This window comes from Acomys russatus, chromosome 3 (genome assembly GCF_903995435.1).
Source record: "Acomys russatus chromosome 3, mAcoRus1.1, whole genome shotgun sequence".
NCBI lineage: Eukaryota > Metazoa > Chordata > Mammalia > Rodentia > Muridae > Acomys > Acomys russatus.
Window position 1 is genome coordinate 38906795 of NC_067139.1, and position 20391 is coordinate 38927185.

The following is a 20391-nucleotide window of genomic DNA, read 5'->3' on the forward strand; positions in this document are numbered from 1 at the left end:
TCCTGGTCTGTGTGATGCTCAGCAGGGGGCAGACAGCAGATCCCCTGGAGTGCGGGTTCATGTTTCTCAGTAATCCCAGGGACTCTCCAGTGGCCAGGACTCGCTGTCACAGTCAACTACTGGAGTTTCAGTTTGCCTCAAAGGGCGCAGCTTCTGTTGAGGAGGGTGCCATCTTCCTCTCAGATGGTGGCATGAATTTGTGAATTTCCTTTGCCAGGGATCTTCTTTGGTCAACTGAGCTGACTTATGACCTGGGAAAGTAATCCCTAGGGTCTTTATAGAGAAATTCGAAGCTCTGGGTGTGTCTCTGGGTTAGGGTCAGAGTATGCCTTGGGACCTTAGGTCAGCCCTACCAGCAACACTTGATTCAGCTGAGCGCCCTCCCTCTGGAGACCTGCTGTCTCCTAGACCCCAGCTCACCATACGTTGTTAACATTCCTCCAGTCTCACAGGCAACCCGACTGCTGTGGGCTCTGAGGCCCTTTTGTGGTTTTAGGGTCCTTATAATGGGTTGTCCTAGAAGCCGCTCCTGATCTTTCTGTTCTTCTCTGTCATGACTCAAAGTCCTTGTCCCCAGCTCCCAGTGTTATTCAGGCACATGCCAAAGACTCGAATGATGCCAGCTGTAAGGACTACAAACTCATGTTACAAGTATGATATGTCTCTGTATGAAAATAGCTTAGTTTCTTCGCGAGAGAGAGAGAGAGAGAGAGAGAGAGAGAGAGAGAGAGAGAGAGAGAGAGAGAAAACCCTATCACTCCTCAACCACCAGGAGCAGCAGGGAGATTGGGAAGAGCTCTGTAACTCCTTCGCTGCATGCAGATTCAGTCAGTAGATGGAGGCGTGCCCTTCTGCCTGATGGCTATGTGGTGAGGCTACATGTTCCAGGCCAGAAATATGAAGTAGGAGGAATTCAAGATGGAAGTCTACCAGAAGGGCACAGTGGGGGCAGAGGGAGGCACTGGGTGACTGTCTTTGCTCTCCTAGCCCTCACTAGTCAGAAGATACAAGCCATAGATCTTGAGAGGATGGTGAGGGTGCTTTTTCTTGTTTTCCTTTGAGGGCCCCCAGAGGCAATGATCCCCCTATCTAGTCACCATGCCACCCCCCTGGGCATTGAGAAAGAGATGGGGAAAGCATCCTGAGACCATTCGATGGTACAGTCACACGGAGACAGAGGGGAGGAGAGACAGATGAAGCTCCATTGATTTTCCTGCATAGGGACAGAAGTTAGAAACCCATGCGTTAGCAAAGGGTTTCTCTACTCGACTGTGTCTAGGTAGAAAGTTAGCAGACGTCACACACAAGGGACAAGGGAGCTTGGCACACAGAGCTAGGAGCTGGGTGGAGGTATGACAGACACCCAGAAGTAGATGGTCCGGCTTGTATGGGGTCATGTCAGTCAGGGAGCTCCAGGGACTTCACCAGTCCTCATCTAATCATAGTCGGCTCCCAGGAACAGCAGAGAATGTCCCAGCGCTGAGCAGCCAAGACCGTGAGAGCATCGTGGGAGAGAACTCCAATATGAATGACAACTCCGTGCATGAACCATCACGGGGAAGAAAAGAGGGGCAGGCTGGACCCTTGAGAGGTGGTGTGTTCCCTCACTGAAGCACTTCAGACTGAACTGACTCTGGTCCCCTACCTGCATCTTTTCCTTACCTCCATCTCCCAGAGAGTCAGGAATCATGGAAGAGCTGAATGCAGCTACAACTTGGCACTTCCAGATTATGGTTACAAAAGCTACAGACGTCTTCAGCTGACGTAGGTGCCACACTGGCTCCTAACATGCTGCATTTTTTTTTTTTTTTTTTTTTTTTTTTTTTTGTTAGTTGTAGCCTAAGCTAAATATTTTTACTCTTTCCCCAAAAGAAAAATTCCAGTTTCCCTACCTCAGTCATGGACAACACGGCTCCCCACAAACTTAAGGCTCACTTTGATTACTCCTTTCCCCTCGCCTCTCATGGTTCCTCCGTCAGGATTCTCACACAGCCAGAACCTCCTGTTTCTCTCTTCTTCTATAATAACTACCATCCTTGTAAACAGATGCAACATACTCCCTTCCTTTCACCCCAGAGGCTGCTTCCATGCGGTATGTCATGTGCTGCAAAACAGAGATCTCTTTTTAGAGCTAGGTTCAAGCTCCGGTACCTCATGAAACTGAGGGTGGTGGCAATGCCAGTGATTTCAGCACGCGGGAGGTGGAAGCGGGAGATCCAGAGTTCAAAGCCATCCTTAGCTATATAGTGAGTCCAAAACTATTTCGGTCTATGTGAGACCCGTCTCAAACACAAACACAAAATAAAACAACAAAACCCTTCTTTCTACAGATGACCATCTGTGTGATGGACACAGGGCTGGCAGAGTGGTTAAGTCCTAGATCTTGGCCCCTGCTTACCTCCTGTGCCTAACACCCTTGCATAGATTCAACCTGTAACAGCACAGCCAGCAGCCCCCCACCCCCACCCTGGGTGACACCTGTGTAAATCAGGTGTCCTCATTCTGGTGAAGAACACTGATTTGGGGGCCAGAGTTGTGGCTTTCCACTGCGGCCTGCGATGTCTTACCTGTTCTGGCCCCTGCTCCCTTCTCCAGCCTCGTCCCTTCTCCAGCCTCTGCTCCCTTCTCCAGCCTCGTCCCTTCTCCAGCCTCTGCTCCCTTCTCCAGCCTCGTCCCTTCTCCAGCCTCTGCTCCCTTCTCCAGCCTCGTCACTCCTCACGACTGTTCCTTTTCCCTCTGACGTGATGCTCATCCCTTCTATTTTGCTCTTGTTGTCCTGTGCTGTGGTTCTGGAGTAAACAGGCTGGCTCCTTCCTGCCACTCAGGTCTGGCTGAGATGCCATGTCCTCAGGAAGGACTGAGCTGAATGGCACTGCTAACATGCCCTCCTCATGCCCCCTCTATCATCTTACCTGTTTGGTTTGCCTAGTAATATTTATTGGCCTCTAAAGCCATTTCCCCATTTATTCATCTGTTTGTATTTCATTTCTTCCTCTTTTTCTGCCATAGAAGTGAAAACTCCAAACTCAGAAAGCAATCTGGCCCACTCTTACTTTCAGACTCTTGAACAGTGAATGAAGGTCACACACTGTTGCATGGGACACTTGGGTTAAAGAATCTGTGGTTAAAATTGTGTATGGTGCTATTGTGCAGATCTCATAACGTGGCCGCAGACTGATAAACAGCAAAGCCAATATCTCAGAATTTCTAGGAGATGCGGTGACGTAAACAGAGGAATAAAAGCCAGGGAAATGAAAAGCAGTTTGCTGGGCAGTGAGCCTTGCGTTCATGTCCACGAACTTAAACATTACAGGCTGATGCTACAACCATCGGTGGCTCTTATCAGATGCCAGGGCTCAGTTTCCCAGGATTTCAGAAAGCTAAGAAATATTTATATTGTTATGTGCTTGGGGTATGAAACTATTGAAGAAAGTTTGTTTATTTATTGTGTGTGTGTGTGTGTGTGTGTGTGTGTGTGTGCGTGTGCGTGCGCGCACGTGCGCACACATGTGCGAGTGCGTACCATGGCATGCATGTGAAGGTCAGAGGACAACTTGTGGGGGTCAGTTCTGTTCATCTACCATGTATGTTACCAGAATGAAGCTCTGGTCATTAGCTTTGGTGGCAAGTATGCTTACCCACTGAGCCTTCTCACCATCTTAGGAAGAAAATATCCTTACAACTTATTTATGACTGAAATTAGGTTTCTTTTTAGTGTGTCCCTTTGAAGATTTTCAAGTAAAGAAAATCTTATTTATATTTAATAATTACAGGTGTTGAGGCTTCCTAATTGAGTAGTCATGAGTATCATGGACAATGTTGCTATAGTTCTAAAAGTGAGTATTTTTCTAGTTTGGGGTGCTCTCTAGAGATTTATTATATATCTGTTTTGATAAAAAAAAACCATTATTTTAATGTAATTTATATAGTACAAATGGCAGTGAGATGTTCCCCCCTTTCGTTGTTTATAAAGTCCACATATGAACTGATGGACGAGATACTTCTCAGCAGGTGCTTATGCCTTAAAGAATCATTTGAAATGTTGCTTGTCATGACTGAACTTAAAACTGGAAAAAAGCAAGTTTTAAAGTGGTCACCAACGTTAACAAAGTCATGCAAAACAAACCCTTCTGGTGATCATCTTTGTTTCTGGCACCCAGACTCTTTTTTTTGTCTCAGCACCACTCATCTGCATCCTGTTTGTGGTTTGAAAAAAATCTGATCACAGAGAACGATACAACTCATACCAAACAATTGTTAGAGCAACCTTCCCGCCTCTTCATCACCAAGTGCCCAGGTTTGTAAAATCAGTCTTCATTGTTACTAAACCCACGAAGTACCCACTTTCACACGATTTGCCCCGACACGAGCCTCTGAAAAGCCACTCGCTGTGCCGGAGCCCCGTCACAGCACTTCATGGAACTAGCATGGTGAGGACTTCTATCAGGTGTCACTATCTTCTGTTACCTCATTTGCTTCTAATCTTCAAGCCCCTGCGGTCTGAGGTTTCTTTTGCAGTTTCTTCTGTTCAGTTTAGGAAAAGCAGCTGCACGGTAGGCTAGCTTCATGACACCCTTTGAAATCTGTAAGGCACTAGTTAGCAAATTCTAAGGTCTGTTAAACAAAGGAAGAGATGTTTACTGGGAACTTGCTGGCATTTTCTTCCTTCAGTCCTTTCCCCATCTTCTCTTTCCTCCCTCCCTCCCTTCCAATGTTATTGTGTAGTGATTTCCTTCAAGGTAACACCTTCCATCTTAGAGAAAAGCTCCTCTAGACACAGGGGGAGGTAAAACATTCTAACCCGCAGGAAAGCTTGCTAAACTAAGCTCAGGAAGAAAACAACTCAATAGCTTCAGGAAGTCCCTGAAACTGACCAGATTCACTAGGTCCCTTTCTCCCCAAGCATATGTGTGCAGTAAGGTCTTCTGAAAGACACACAGACAGGCAAGCCACCTGAAAGAGACAGAGACCAGCCCACTGCCTAAAAGACTCACAGACAAGTGGAGCTATTTAAGAGGAGTTCAGACCAACCCACCCACCTAGAAGCTGAGGTGCCCAGCTCACCAATCTATCTGAAAAAGGCTCCCCAACCTCCTGAGCTACGTTTAGTTGAGCAGGAGCTCCAGGGAAACAGCTTTTCACAAACTGATGTCCAGGCTGGGTGGGTTTCTCAGGGATGCACCTGCCTTGGAGTCAACCAGGTTATTGTAAGTAACCCTGAAAAAAAAAATGCACCTGTTCATTGTTACACTTGGGTGAGATTTGCAAGGTTCTATCATTTATGGGGTGAATAGATATTTGTTTACATTCCCCCAGGTAAAGTTACACAGTAGCTTCTGTCTCCAAAGGGGGTGGAATACCTGTCTGAAGTGAAGTGGCTAGACAGTGACCGAGCCTGAGCTGAACTCAACACCTTCTATTCAAGGTTCTCTACTATTCCCCCATTGTCCCACTATTTAACTTTGGTCATGTAGAGGCTGCTGCCTGATCATTTTGGAGTTGGGAGGCTACTCCAATGTAAAAGCAAGTGTCTCAGTCAGTGTTCTATTGCTGCGAAGAGACACCATGACCACGGCAACTCTTATAAAAAAGAAAGCATTTCATTGGGGCTGGCTTAGAGTTTCTGAGGTTTAGCTGATTATCTTCATGGCATGGGGGCATGACGGCACACAGACAGACAGACATAGTAGCTCAGAGTTCTGCACCTCAGTCCGAAGGCAGCAGGAAGAGAGAGACACTGGGACTAGCTTTGGGCTTTTGAAGCATTAAAGCTCACCCCCAGTGACACACTTCCTCTAACAAGGCTACACCTCCTAATCCCTCTCAAATAATGCCACTCCTTGGTGACTAAGCATTTAAATATATGACCCCGTAGAGGGCTTTTTAAAGCTCAGGCTAGGGCTATCATATCAAGTGACAGGCTATTTCCAGGTTAAAAGCCTCGTTCCTCTGTGTAGTCTGTATGAGGAGATACTAGGAGTGTCCTGGCTGACAATCTGAGGTACTCTTTAGATGAGGACAGAGCACAGAATAATCTTGCTGGGGCACAGAAGCAATTGGACAAACTGCGTTCTACTCACATCCAAGCAAACATGCAACGTAAGACACAGACTTGTCGCCCAGGTCCTCACAGATTAGCAGGGTGCTCTTTGGGACCTTCCAGGTCACTTCACAAACTGAGGCATGGTAGCTTCTAGGGTCCTCCAGCTGTCTGCGACTGTGACTGAGGAAGGCCAGCCAGACTCTCTTTCACTCTTCACACCAGTGAGACAGTTCATTGTAATACAGAAGTTTCATGCTAGATATGTTTGGGGCATCATATCCAATTTTATCTCCATGGGCTTTGGCAGTCAAATGGTGGTACCCAGACACAGAGACTGGACCTGTGATCTCACTGTGGGCCTGTCAGTAGTTTTGCTTCTGGTCATGAAATATTCACGTAATTGTGTGGGAATCTTGGAAGAGATGAGCATTTGAGCTGTTACCAGAGGCTTTTCTGTGTGACACTTTTGAGGAGAAGGTTGTTGGCATCTAAGGAGAGGATCACTGTGCAAAGTGACATGCCATTAGGTCACTACACACTGAATCCATGCCCTAAGCACTTGGAAAGTTTGTCAGGGTTTGGTCTCATGAAGAGAACTTTTCTTGACCCAACGCGGTCAACACAGAGCACACATGTCACACTTTGACCTCAGAGATGTGCTCTTGGTTAACCACCAAAAATGAGTCCCGCTTCCTCCTTAAAGCCCTCCTCTAGTAGTCTCTTCAACTGTGACATACTTGGGGAGACACATAAAGTCAGCTGAGGTGACTGGCTGGCCATCATGAGACTGTAGACAGTCTACAAGTCATCCCACTTTTTCTTATGCTAATAAGCCATACCATAATAGATCTTCCTCGGGCTCAGATGACACAGCCTAAGTGTCAGAATTGCCACTTGGGCTCATCTTGCATTTCCTTTTATAATACAGATGTGTCAAGAGCAAGTGAGCTCTTGACTCCGTTAAGCCTCCTCACCCTGCTTGATGTGCAGTAGTGATGTATCACTACATGTAATTGCAGTGCTCTTTTGGTAACACACTTGGAGATTGTCAAATGAAAGGCCATGGTGCTTAAGTTATGGAAAATACAGAATACATGATGATTATATGCCTTCTTTAGTCTTACATATAGGCATGTTCTGTCTGTGATTGTCTGTGAGAACTTGGTGCTGCTTTTCCTCGGAAGAGAGACTGGGAAGGACAGATGATGCCGGCCTACCCACAGTTTCTGTCTATCGATCATCAAGCCATAAGTTTATCATCTATATCACTGGCTTGCCTTCATATCTGTCTTAGCTACCTTCTACTGTCTTCTCACTATTGGAGTGGTTCCATAAGATGGTAGGACACTAACTTATTCACCTCTGTCTTTGCGCACTCTGTATTCACTGGATGCCAACCAAGCATGTCTTAGGGCAGTGAGAATAGGGTGGTGAAAACCACAAATGCCCTGCCTGTCTAGGTGATACAGCAGGAAGTGCTAAGAAGAAAGAAAAGGCAGGTGCCTTCTGGCTCCAGCCCTGAGAGGGGAGAGGGGCTGACAGCTGGGCAGGAACATTGTGGGCAGAAGGGAGAGTGACTGCAGAAAGTGTGAGATGTGAGTATTCTCAGAGGGTGTGAGGCACAGTAAGGAGGATACTGTGAATGGAGCAGAGGGAGGGAGGAGAGTGGTAGGGTAAGAGGGAGCCACAATGATAGGAAGGCAGATGTAGGAGTCATAGGTCCTGCTAAGGACTTGGCTTTTACTCTGAGTAAGAGAAAGCCACTGGATGATTTAGACTGGATATTGTGACATTAATACTCTAGGTCCTGTACTGAGACATTGTGGGTAAGAAGAGAGGAGGCAGATAGGCCACCAGGGAATGGGATGACTCAGGACAGTCTAGTGGCAGGCCTCCAGTGATGACACTCAGATTATGGTCATGTTTGGAAGATGGGGGATTTGCTGACATGTGGGGACAAAGAAAAAAATTTTTAAAGAGTCAGAAAATGTAAAAGTTTAGTTCCAAGCAACTGAAAACTGGAACTGCTATTTGCTGAGACAGGAAGATAGTAAGAAACCAACTTCTGGTGACCACCTGGGATCTTCTACGGACATAAGTAAGAGACAACTATTGCTGTCTAGTTGAAGTGAAGCAGAGTCTGCAGTTCAAGAGACAGACCATTTACAGCCCTCTTGAGCCAAATCACCACACGATGACCAGTGACCTCTCTCGGGCTGTAGGAGCATGCTCCAGCTGACTAGCCACAAGTAACCCAGTCTGATGGAGACCTGGTAAGACAGCCCCCTCTTCCCTACCTGCATCCTACCCTTTAGTACATCTTACTGTTTACCTCCCATAGGTACTATCCTGGTGGGCTGAAAGTCACAACCAACAACCTCACTTCAGACACCCAGATCTTACCAGAAGCATCAAGGCAACATACCCTGCCTCCAAAAGCACCAGTCTCACAGCCAAAGGAAAATGACCCAGATGAAATAGAAGACATGTCATTCAAAGAACAATTGCAAACATGTTCAAAAAGTGCAAATAAATTTAGAGATATAAACGAACAATTGAATGAGCCAAAACAAGGACAGGGATGGACTAAAGTTCAAGAAAATACAAACAACTGAAGAAGGAAGCCAACAGAGGCAAACAATAATGAAAACCCAAACTGAAGTGACACTAGAAAGTTTCAATCAGTCACATAAAAAGTTCAGTAGAAATCCTCACCAGCAGGAGACACCACATGAGAGACAGACTGTCAGGGCTTCCACACAGTGTAGAGGGATTGGGTTATGTGCTTAAATCAAAGAGACTCTTAGAAGAGCAGAGAAGCAGAACATGCCAGATTCAGAAGAAACAATAAAAAGGCCTAAACTATGAATTATTGGGCACAGAGGAGAAGTAGGCTATGTTAAAGGCATAGAAAATATATTCAATAAAACATAAAGGGAAATTCCTCAAATCTGTATCCATACAGACCCAAGAGGTCTACATGACACCAAGCAGACAGGACCAGAAAAGAAACTCTGCCCTATATATCATAGTTAAAATGCTGCTCCATGATTATTCTTTCCCTCAGGATAGCCAGCCCATTGTGCACCAGACTGGGCTGGAGGGAGGGGTGTTTAGCCAAGACGTGTGGGCGTGGGCCTTGGTTGTCAGTGAGTATGTGGGCAAAGAATACACACCGGCAACAGCTTTGAAGGACTGGTTCTGTTTATTGGGGATGGTTTTTATGCCGCTGGGGAGGTGGGTAGGGTCTCTGGGTCAAAGTTTGTGTGGCCATGTATAATTGGCCAGAACAGGGTGTTGAAAGATACTTCATCAGCATACTCAGGGGCTCGGGTGGTGGTGGTGGTGGTGGTGGTGGTGGTGGTGGTGGTGGTGGTGTTGCACCTTATAAAGTCAAACAAGGAGTGAGGCCAGATAACTGCCAGAGTAGTACATTTCTACTGGGTTAATGGTAGGCAGCTGACCTTCTGCCACCAGGTTGAGAGAGGGAAGGGAGCCAACACCTGTTGCTGTGGGATATGCAGGTTTGAAACTCTCCTCACCCTTCCCCTATTAATCCTTGACCAATGTGCTCCCACATTAAAACACTAAAAACACAGAATAGAGAAAAACTATTGAAAGATCACACACACACACACACACACACACACACACACACACACAGAGAGAGAGAGAGAGAGAGAGAGAGAGAGAGAGAGAGAGAGAGAGAGAGAGAGAATGGCCAAGTCACACATTCTAATGTCCTTGCCTTTCTAACAGCTCATTAGACAGTGGAAACTTCTAGAGCCAGAAGAGTTTGGAAAGATCATGACTGCTGATCCACAGTATCATACCCAGCAAAGAAGAAACAAAAGCAAGCTAAAGGAATTCATGACCACTAAGCCAGCCCCACAGAGGATACCGAGAGGGATATGTGGACTAAAGAGAAGGGTAAACACTCCCAGAATACCACAGGAAAATTAAAAAAAAAAAAGTCTCAAGGCAGTTCATCAAAAGGTGTCTCAGAAAATGCAATAATCAAAATGATAAGAATTAATCTACATCTAAATTAACTCTGAATATTTCTTTAACTCTGAATATCAATGCTTTCAATTCTCCAATAAAAGGACATAGAGCATCATATTGGATTAGAAAACAGGATCCATCTTTTGTTGTTTTCAAGAAACAACACTGTATCCATCAAGGATAGATTCTACCCTAGAATAAAAGGATGAAGAAATGTATTCTCAGCAAATGGAACTAAGAAACAAGTGTAGCCATTTATATATTTTTATTAATTTATTCATATTACATCTCAATTGTCATGCCATCCCATGTATCCTCCCATTCCTCCCTCCCTCCCGCTTTCCCCCTACTCCCCTCCCCTATGACTGTGACTGAGGGGGACCTTCTCCCCCTGTATATGCTCATAGGGTATCAAATCTCTTCTTGGTAGCCTCCTATCCTTCCTCTGAGTGCCACCAGGCCTCCCCATTCAGGGGACGTGGTCAAATACGGGGCACCAGAGTACATGTGAAAGTCAGTCCCCACTCTCCACTCAAATGTGGAGAATGTTCTGTCCATTGCCTAGATCTGGGTAGGGGTTCGAAGTTTACTGCATGTATTGTCCTTGGCTGGTGTCATAGTTTGAGCAGGACCCCTGGACCCAGGTCCACCCATCATAATATTCTTCTTGTAGGTTTCTAGGACACTCTGGATCCTTCTACTTCCCCATTCTCCCACGCTTCTCTCATCTAAAGTCCCAATAGGATGTCCTTTCCTGTGTCCCACTTTCCTGGTAAGTGAAGACTTTCATGGGACATGCCCCTTGGCCTAGTGTCCAGATATAAGTGAGTATATACCACTTGAGTCTTTCTGCTTCTGTCTGGGTTAACTCACTCATTATGATCATTTCTAGTTCAATCCATTTGTCCACAAGTTTCGGGAATTCATTGTTTTTAATAGCTGAGTAGTATTCCGTAATGTAAATGTACCACAGTTTATTTATCCATTCTTCTCCTGAGGGACACTTAGGCTGTTCCCATGTTCTGGCTATTATGAATAAGGCCACTATGAACATGGTTGAGCATATGTCCCTGTTGTGTGCTGAAACATCTTCTGGGTATATTCCAAGGAGTAGAATAGTTGGGTCTTGAGGAAACCTTGTTCCCAGTTTTCTGAAATAGCACCAGATAGATTTCCAAAGTGGCTGTACTAGTTTGCATTTCCACTAGCAATGAAGGAGTGTTCCTTTTTCTCCACATCCTTGCCAGCCTGTAGTGTCACTTGAATTTTTGATCTTAGCTGTTCTGATGGGTGTATATTGACAAACTAGAGCTCAAACCAAAACTAGGTAGAAGAGATAAGAGGCTCTAAGGGAACACTCCATCAAGAAAATATTACAGTTCTAAACATATATGTACCAAACCGAGTTACACCTAATTTCATAAAACAAACTCTACCAGATCTATATCCATAAATTAATCTCAACACAGTAATTGTAGGTGCTTCAATAACTCACTTTTACTATTAGTCAAGTTATTCAGACAAAAATTAAATGTAGAAACACTGTAGTTAAATGACATCATAAATCAGCTAGCACTAATGGATGTCTACAGAAAATTCCACTGAAACACTAAAGGAAACACACTCTTCTCAGCAACACATGACATGTTCTCTGAAATAAACCATGTCTTATAACACAGAGCAAGCCTTGAAAAAATATCAGAAAATTGAAATAATACATATAATCTATCTGATTAAATGGAATAAAGATAGGTATCAATAGAAGAGAAACTAGACAGTACATGTAGAAGTTAAACAACTCACTATTGAAGGATAATTGGGTCACCAAAACAAGCAAGATGGCAATTTACAAATCTCCGAAATGAATGAAAATGAAACAACATAACCAAAGCTACAGGGCACACGAAGGGAGTTATAAGAAGAGTGTTCAGGGCAATAAATGCCCACATCAAAAGACGTCAAGCAATCCCAAGTAAACAACCTGATAACAACTTCAGTCTTTAGAGACAGAACTACCCAAATACAGAAGTCATAGAGGCCAAGGAATAATTAAGATCAAGGCAGAAATTAATGACATAAATGAGAAAATAATACATAGAATCAATGAAATGAAGTGTTGGCTCTTTGAAAAGATGAACAAAGCTGGGAAACTGTTCAATTATCTGAAACAGAATGAGAGCACCCAACTTAGTAAAATTAGAGACAAAACCAGAGGCATTACAAGAGGTATCAATGAAATCCAGAAAGTCATGAGGATGTGCCTTAAAAACCTATACCTCACTAAAATAGGAAATCTAAAACGAATAAATAAATTTTCAGATACACATGACCTGCTAAAATTAAACCAAGATGAGAAATAATTTCTGTAGTGCAAGGCACGTGCATTGATTATTCTCTACTTAATGTCCAAGACACCGACAGCACATGTTTTCCCAGCACTTACCACCAAGTGGGAACAGAATCCACTTTCCTTCTTCCTTCCTTCCTTCCTTCTTTCCTTCCTTCCTTCCTTCTTCCTTCTTCCTTCCTTCCTTCTTCCTTCCTTCTTCCTTCCTTCCTTCTTCCTTCCTTCCTTCCTTCTTCCTTCCTTCCTTCTTCCTTCGTCCTTCCTTCCTTCTTCCTTCCTTCCTTCTTCCTTTGTCCTTCCTTCCTTCCTTCCTTCTTCCTTCTTCCTTCCTTCCTTCCTTCTTCCTTCTTTCCTTCCTTCTTCCTTTCTTCTTCCTTCTTCCTTCCTTCCTTCCTTCTTCCTTCCTTCCTTCTTCCTTCCTTCCTTCCTTCCTTCTTCCTTCCTTCTTCCTTCTTCCTTCCTTCCTTCCTTCGTTTGATAGTTCTTTTTTGCCACCATATCCCATGAGAGGAGAGCAGCAGACATTGGAACCCACAGAGACCAAGTCCCCACTATTTTAGTAGCCATCTGTTGAAGAAAGAAACATTTATGATGAGGGTGGAGACTAAGCTATGGGTGTAGCGATAAAATTTCAAGGATTCGGTTCAACACTGTGGCTTTTAGCAGAGTAACAGCCACAGCAGTAGACTCCGTGAGAGAACCTCAACATATTTCTATGGAATAAATACCACAAAATGACCTGAATTGTTGGGACTATGTCTCTGTGCTAGTTTTATGTAAACTCAGTACAAGCTAGAGTCAGCAGAAGGGAGAGAGGCTTAATTGAGAAAATGCTCTGTAAGTTTCCAGCTATATCATTCACAGAAGTGAAACTGCAGCATTGTGTTTAGGGTCAGTGAAGAACTTGCCAACCACAGCCACTACTTGTTAAAGGCACCATGCATTTGTGTTCACGTGTGCCTGCCAGCTTAAAAGCTCTGCCCAAAAGAAATGCTTCAAGTAATCAGTGTTTTTGGCTGGGCTCTCCTCTGAGGCACCTGTGTAATTATCTTACTAAAACTGACAATACACTTCAGGATATGACTCAGTAGCAATTTGCTTTTCATGAAACATACTTCATTCAGCAATAGATGGTCTTATAAAATTTTCTTTCAAAAATTTGGAAAGTTCCCAAAAGGCAAGAGTGTGTGTTAGATGTTGGTAGAGAAAAATGAATGATGAAATATAGTCTGAGGAGAAAATCCTCCTATGTTAAATAGAAAGGTAAAAAGACCCAGCAAGGATTTAAGGACAATATTTACACCTATTTGATATGATTCAAACCAAACTGCATTTATTTGATGAGAGTGACCATTGTGGGGAAAAACTTGTTCCAATTCTCTGCCTCGGGGAAAAAATTCTTCTATAAGCACAGGCTTCGTGCCATCCTAAAGGATTGGACTTCTCCTGGGCTGGCCTCAGAGCCACACCACTCCACATGCCAGATGTGCACATAGTCCAGTGCGCATATAGTTCAGTGTGCACATTGTCCAGATGTGCACACAGTCCAGTGTGTACATAGTCCAGATGTGCACGTAGCCTAGTATGCTCGTAGTCCAGCAAATAGTTCCACTTAAATGGAGGAGAGGACCCCTTGCTGAAGGACTATTGGCATTTGACAGTGGCTGGGAGGGGGAGAGTCTCCCCCTGGCATACTGACCACACTCTGGGGCAGTCACCAAACCTGAAAGTAATTGGCCAGTGCAACCTGGACTTCGTTCATTTAAAGGGAGGAAAGAAAAGAAGAGAGAAATGCGGGGGGGGGGGAGTTAAGTGGGTTGAGAGGTGGGGGTAATTCTGGGAGGATTGTGGGGAAGTGGTAAACATGTTCAAATACACTGTATGAAATTCTGAAAGAATTAATAAAAGTTATTTGGAAAAAAGAAAAGAAAAAGACTTTTTGCCAGTACATAAATGCTTCAGCTCCTTCTGTGAGGTTCAGGTAAAACCATTACAGTTACAGGTGCTCCTCTTTCCACACAGGTGGGCCATATGAGTTAGACACTCTGCGTTCTGTCTGACTTTTACTTTTGTGATAATTTTCATCACTAGCACTATCTGGGAGATTTGGTGAATTGTCTGAGGGATCGCGGGGTTGGCCTGGTGCTGTGTATTCTGATGCTAATTTCTGGCCCCCCAAGATCTGGTTGCCGCCCAGACAAGCACATTCTCACCACACCTGTCCTTGCTGTGTAAACCTTGCTCTACCTATCTAATGTTGATTGTTAATAAACAATGCTGAAGCTCAGGATTTGGCAGAAGAGAGAGAGAGAGAGAGAGAGGCAGAGTTTTAGATTTGCGGGCCTGGGGTCAGGGGACCACAAAGCAGAAAAGAGAGAGGAGACAGGGACTGGAGGAGGAAGAAATGAAGAGGAGGTCTCCGTGTGTTAGCATGGAGAGAAGCACATGGCCGGATAGGCGAGGTGGAGGAAAGCAGCCCAGGTGAAGAACACTAGCAAGTTTAGGGACTGTGGACAGGAAGAAGCCCAGATGGGAAGGATTAAAGAGATGGCCTGGGATGGGGGCTGGGAAGTGGTAAGGACAGTTTACAGGGTTGATATCTGCCCTGTCCCAGGTAAAATGAGGCCTATTCAAAAATACAACAGGTGTCTGTGTCTTTTGTTGATTATGATAGCAGGTTAGATAACACTGCCATAGTAATTATAGATATTTAATAATTAATGCTAATAGATATTTTTATATTTACTATCGCAGGGATCAGTGATGATTCAAACAGCTGAGACTGTCACTGTTGTGAGCGCCTCACTGTGTTGTCTGGAAGCACCTGGCTCACTGTCTTCTCTGACTCACTGGGTACACGGTCCTTGATCGGCAAATCTTTTGATGTCTCTGTCTCTTTTTGTCAAAGTCTTCTTAGTGACTTAGTTATCAAGGAGGCCCTATTTTTATTGTTATTTCTTGACAAGCTACTATCATGTGGTTGTGTTTTAAAATACTACTTCCAGGAGCTGGGGGAGATGGCTCAGCAGGCAAGAGCACTAGATGCCCTTCCAGGGGGCCCGGGCTCAGCTGCCAGCACACAGGTGATGCCTCACAACTCTCCGTAACTCCAGTTTCAGGAGACCTGAAGCCTTCTCTGGCCTCTACGAGCACCAGATATGCAAGTGGTACAAGGCACTCACATACATAAAAAGTAATAAAAATCTCAAAATATATTTTAAAACACCTCTACTGAATTAAACATCGTAGTATATTTTTCTACTTTGTCCGAAACTTATTCCACTTTGTGAGACCAGTGTAAGTATCCCATAATAAATAGTCAATTCCTTCTACTGGTCAATTTTTAAAATATTTATTTTTATTTTGTATGTATAAGTATTTTGTTTCCGTGTATGTCTGTGCACCACATGTGTTCAGCGCTGGTGGAGTCCTAAAGAGAGAATTATTTCCCCTAGTGCTGGAGTCACAGAAGGTCGGGAGCCGCCATGTGGGTGCTGCTAACTGCTGAGCTCTCCAGCCTCCGAATGCCACCCCTGTTCTTAAATCACTTCAAAGCATTTTCTTTCTACAGCTAGCAAATCCAACAAGCTAGTGTGTAATTGTGTGTGTTTTCCAGTGTTAAGATAGACCCACTTTAGAGGCTGTGTGTGAATCAGCAACCTTGCCATCAAAAAGACCCGAAAGCTTAGAGCCTTGAACGAGTATATAAGAAAGCAACTCCGTGTTGAAAACTTAGTTTTGTTTAAAAAAAAAAAATCTAAGAAATTTTCATTCTACAAATGACTAATCTTGGACATGTCCTTTGGAGGGTCGGTCTCCAAGGCAACTACAGAGCATGGTCTATTAGCTAGCTTCCTGTTAGTAAGGAGTTTTTGAGTGGCTGTCCCTTTTCCTCTCAATGGTTCCAGATTTGTGCCAACAAAGTAATGAAATAGGGATTTGTCTTTCACAAGTAAAGTACCATAGAAATTATCTCTAGGCTGACAGAGTAGTCCTGTGACATTTTGAGTTAAACATGGCAATAGAACCATTTGTTTCATTTTAAAAGGATTGTATTTACAGAGCTCTTTGCCAGGGCCACATAATCTGAAAGACAGAACACGTGACCCAGGGCTACGTTTATTATAAAGACTGCTGTGCCAAAGCTTCACTAGAAAAGCGCCAGGCAACAGGTTAAAATCATTTCTCCTCCTTGTTTTAAAAACAAGTGGCTCAGACCCACAAGGTGGAGTAGGACAAGGTTACAGTGTGCCAGAAGCAGGCGTTAATGAAATCGTGAGCTCCATGCAATGCCCTGGCTTTATTCACTCTCCCAGGCAGAGTGGTGGCTTTGAGTCAACGTTGTCAGTGGTGACTAAGCCTGACCCATTTAGAGATACTTATTTCATAATTCACCATCCGTGGGGCTTCGTGCTTCGAGAACAGTCGAGTGCTGCCAGGTCTTCTGCATTTACAGATAGATTGTGGGAGACATGATTTTTTTTTAAGTGGATAACCTTAATATTTGAGTAAAATTAAATGCCCCCTTTACTGATTTCCTTCAGGGAAAAGAGTTAACCTAAGAGATTATGAAGTGAAAGTTGTATGCTTTTTACAGGGGCAAAAAATACTTAGAAAATATGTACACAGAAATCTATTTCCTTGGAAATTTATTTAGAAAACAGATTACACATCCTTTTAAGTGAAAAAATTACTCAATGGAAAATAGATATTCAAAGAATAATTAATTAAAGGTTCAAATGGGGTAATATCAAAGGTTTATTAATTTTATTAATAATTAATTTTATTAATAATTAATTTTAAGTTAGCGTATAAAACAACATGCTTAATTATGACAGCATTGTTCGTGTGCATCATTGCACGTTGTTCATGCTTGCCCACTAGGAAGTGTTAGCGAACATTTTCCTTAATGTTTTATTAATTCTTTGAGAATTTCACATAGTGTGTTTTGATTACACTCTCCCTCCACTGCTCCTGCTGTCTCCTCTTACATCCACCCTCCCCTCCTGACCTCCAGTAATAACTCCGATGACACACAAGAGACAAAGAGACAGCATCTCTGCGACAGTTGATATATTAAGCTCCATACCACGCTACCCCAAGTGACAACCCTTTCATCAGAAAATGTCACTGGCATATTTCAAATGCGTTCTTCTTTTTGAAAAGACATGAACAACATCACTGTAGAGTTTGAAGTGATTGTCAAATCAAGTATGATTTAATCCAGGTATGAAAAACACTTATCTCTACTCAGAGAGAGGGTCCTGCCTTTGGCCTCAGTTCCCAGGTGTGACCTTCCAGCCTTTGGCTGGCCTGCCTGGTGAAGGGTCTTTATCAGAAGCTAGGCTTTGGTAGTGCAGAAGGAAGGAAGCAGCAGGAAGTTAGACCACTATTTTGAAGATGCTTAGCATTTTCACGTATATGACCCAGGACCTGTTGCGGCTTAGAGCATGTGAGTGCAATGCCTAAGTTCTTCTGTGTAGTAAATTTGTGGTACTGGGCTAGAAGCCCCGGAAAGAAAGTGACTGCCTGTCTGTGTGTATTGGATGACTTGCTGTCCTGTCTGTTTAGCCTGATATACAAAGTACCGTAAACTGGATAACTTATAAACAATGGACGTGTCTCACAATTTAGAAGCAGTGGAGTTCAACATTAAATCCTTTTGGGCCTGTTTCCTAAATCATCAATTCTAATGTCTATTTCTTCACCGGGTAGGAGAAGCTAGCATTGTTTACTCTTTTTTTTTTTTTTTTAATAAAGACATTAATGTCAATAATGAGAGCCCCGCCCTCAGTATCTAATTAACTCCTTAAAGCCCCACATCCAGTAGCACCAACAAATGAACTGGGGAGGAGGCTAAACATCCACTGCATAGCGCTCACTGTGTGCCAGCCAGTATCTAAGCCCTCGCTGTGAATAAATTGTCTTAACCAATCCAATAACGCTATGAAAATAATAAATTGTCATCTGAAGCAGTGGGCAGAGAGTGGCATGGCTTGTCTTTGGTGCAACAGGAAGTAGCAAAATCAGGATGTGAGCCTCAGTCGGCTCTGAGCTTCCTCACACTGTCTCTAGAACCCAGAGAGCAGAGGAAATAAGGGTGTTTCTGTATGTGTTACATAAAGGTAGATTATCCTATCTGAAAAGCCCTTATTACCAGTTAATACTTTTGAAGACATGTTCAGACTTTGACGGCCAGCTTGGCCCTGCTTTGTCCTTGTCCTATATTGTTGAGGTTGCTCGCCCCTTTCTCATTATTCTTTTTTCTTTCTTTCTTTCTGTCTGTCTTTTTCATTTTTTCCTTGCCTGAAGACTCTAACTGGCCTGGTTTTTAGGGTCCCTGTGCCTTAGCCTCCCTAAGAAGGGAATGTTACGTGTTTTCTGACAAAGTATCTTTACAGCTCTTTATTCCGAGTCTTTCCTCTTCTCCCTAACGTATTTTGTGTCCCTCCAGCCCACCCTATGGGTATCCCTTTCTTCTGTTTGCTCTTATCATCCATTAATCTTAGTGGGTTTTTCCCCCCCTTTTATACATGTTTTGCTGGAACCCCTGCTCACTGCTGCATAAGCTGGGAAACCCTGTCTGCACTCCGCCCCCCCCACCTCACCCCTGCCCCCAATCCCGCCTGCACTGAGAAAATGCTGAACAAGGGAATGGCGCCTAAAGCCCAGTTCCACATTTTGGGCAGCCGGTGCAGCCCACCTTTCTGATATGACCTGCCCAAGTGTCTGCCCAAGGGCTTAGCATGTCTTGATCCTGGAAACCTGACTGAGGGGATGAAGAAATAACAGGCTCGTGCAGAAAAGCTTGAGTCAGGTGGGCCACAGGCACTCTGACGGAGTGGCATCCACAGGCACCCACAACCTGGGCCCCAGGACAGGGTCGGGGCGCAAGGGGAAAAAAAAAAAAAAAAGCTTGTCTCAGAAGGAGGTCTCCGAGGGTAAGCCGTCCCAGACTGCAGTCTCAGGCTGCAGGCACTAGTTTTTGCACATACTGGTTAGTCGTTCACCAACACTCCTACTTGTCAAGTTTGCCCTGGAACAAAAAGAAGACTTTGCCATCCCTCTGAGCCTCACCCTAGGGGAAAGGCTTTGTCAATTCCCATGCGTCGGAGGCATCAGGTCCTTGATGTGGCTATACTCATGTCACCATGCATTCACCTAGGACTTGCTAATCTTCATTTCCAGGCTTCCTCAGCTCTGCATGGGGGTGAGTTGTGTGGCTGTTTATTACTCTGTTTTTCTCACCGCAAAGCTAATCCTGGACAGTGACGTGCTGTCTCAGTCCATTAGGTCAGCTACAACAAAACGTCATAAAGTGGGTAGGCTACTGTTAGTGTTTCTGTTCCTGCAGTGAAACACCCATGACCTAAACGCAAGCGGGGAGAAGAGGGTTTATTTTGGCTTACACTTCCGTCTTGCTGTTCATCATTAAAGGAAGTCAGGATAGAAACTCAAACAGGCCAAGAACCTGGAGGCAGGAGCTGATGCAGAGGCCATGGAGGGGTGCTGCTTACTGGTTTGCTCCTCATGGCTTGTTCAGTCTGTTTTCTTATGGAACCCAGGACCATGAGCCTAGGATTGGCACCACCCACAGTGGGCCAGGCCCTCCCGGGATGAATTGCTAAGAAAAGAGAACCTTACATAGATCTCATGCAAGCATTTTCTCAATTTGAGTTCCCTCCTTTCAGATAACTCTAGTTTGACATAAGACTCGACAGCATAGCTATAAACAATGGAAATTTATTTTCACCAGCAACAAAGTAGAGCCTGGTTCCCTAAACACCAGTCTAACAGAGAAAAAACAATATTTCAACCCTAAAACAACATAGTCCCTCCTAAACATTGCACCCAAAAGAACAAACTTTAATTAAATAATAATAATAATAATAATAATAATAATAATAATAATAATAATAATACAATTAAGCCAACCACCCAACTCCTGATATGCAAATCCCAGTGTAAAAACACAAGCAACAACAACAAAACCCAA